Genomic DNA, 1741 nt, shown 5'->3' with positions numbered 1-1741 from the left:
GCCGGGGGGGCGGGGGCGCCGTGAGGGGCCGTGAGGGGCCCGGGCCGGTGTGAGGGGTCGGTGGTCGCCTCGGGGCTCCGCTCCCTCGGCCGCCATCCCCGGGGAAAAAGCCTGATCCCCTGGGGCGGCTGATCCCTAGAGGGACCTTTGTTGCCCTAGGGGGTCATGATTCTAATGCGGGGGTCCCTTCTGCCTTGAGGACCCCGATCCGCGGCGGGAGCCTGAACCCTTCTAAGAGGAACTCACTGCGTTGAGTCACACACCAGAGTGTTCTCGGTCAGAGGGCTCAGCTTGAGTCAAATATAGTCCTGTCTTGGTGATGAGTTGCAGCTTGGCACCTCAGTGGCACCTTTCACCTGAGATCTCCAACCTGTGATGCTCATGGATCTCCTGAGCCTTGAGATGTCCTCCCACAGTGGCACATACTTACAGCCGAAGGGCACTAACGGGAGAGAGGGACTTGAGAAAAGTCCCTGAGGCTATTCGCACCCCATTTGGGACAGATCCATGTTCCCTGGAGCTGCACCACATACCCCAAATGTCCAGGTTTTCAGGTCGCAGCAGGCCTGTGCTCCATGTCCCCCGCAGGACTCAGCATCTCCCCAGACACATTTGCCCCTCCTGAACACATCAAAAGTGTTCCCGTGTTTCTTGGGGTTTTCTTACAGGGAGCAAAGCGTGGGGAATGCCCAGCGACATCTGGGGAACGAGCAGCGCCAGCCCCACATCCTGTGGAAATCACCGCTTTTCCCCTGGAATGTCTCAGGGCATGCTGCCAGGCCCTTTTTCTGCCAGCCGTGTTTTGTGTGGGAAAGCTGATAAAATCCCAAACCTGGGCACTGTGCTGCTGAGAATTGTCTCCACACACCCAGAGGCTGAGGGGTGACATTGACATGGGGCTGTTTGAGCTGCTTCATTGTACCTTCACCCCGAAAATATGCGATGTTCCACAGACACACAAAGCTGAGAGGGCAGAATGAAACCTCTCTGTTCACACACCTGCTCATGAGCTCTCAGCATCCCGTGCCGGGCCGGCGGTGAGGGATCACAGCCCAGCTCGACCCTGGCACACAGACCCCGGTGCTTTGCACACCTGGCTGTCCTGCACAGGGGTCCTCAAGCACAGGTGTGACCCTGGCCCTTCAGACACTTGGTTGTCCCACACGGGGCTCCTGCCCTCGATAGCCGTGCTCCAGGCACACACCTGCCCCCCCGGCTGCCAGGCTGGCCGACAGCCAGCTCCTGTTTTGGTTGCTCCATTTCACTTGAGCAGCAGTGCCAAGAAGCCCTTTGCAGAAGCTACCTGAAGAAAAGCCCAGCAAAACAAAAAATCCTGATTCCTGTGCTGTCCCTGTTCCCACGCTGCAGTGCCTGAATAGCAGTGAGAGGGAGACAGCGCTGCCCAGTCTCAGCTGCCTCTTAATAAGACCAGTTTTAATTGCCCGCATAACCTTGAGAACCAAGAAAACCACTCCAGGTCCTGAAACCTCCCTGACTTGATTGCTGACTGAAGACAAGCTTACAGCTGGTGACAGCACCCAGGGGACAGGCTGGGTTCACTCCACGAGCCCCAGAAAGAGCCAATCCCGTTTGCTAATGAAATGGATATTTCCTACTGTGCCCTTTGTATACTGGTCAGAACTCCAGCAGCAAATAAAATATTTACTGTTCCTTAATGGGTCCAGACCTGAGCTCCGGCTTTAAGAGAGAAGTCAGCAACAGCAAATGAAGTGAGGATGAA

The sequence above is a fragment of the Geospiza fortis genome, unplaced genomic scaffold, assembly GCF_000277835.1.
Source record: "Geospiza fortis unplaced genomic scaffold, GeoFor_1.0 scaffold538, whole genome shotgun sequence".
NCBI lineage: Eukaryota > Metazoa > Chordata > Aves > Passeriformes > Thraupidae > Geospiza > Geospiza fortis.
The sequence above is the reverse complement of the archived record's forward strand: the minus strand, read 5'-3'. Positions refer to the sequence as shown.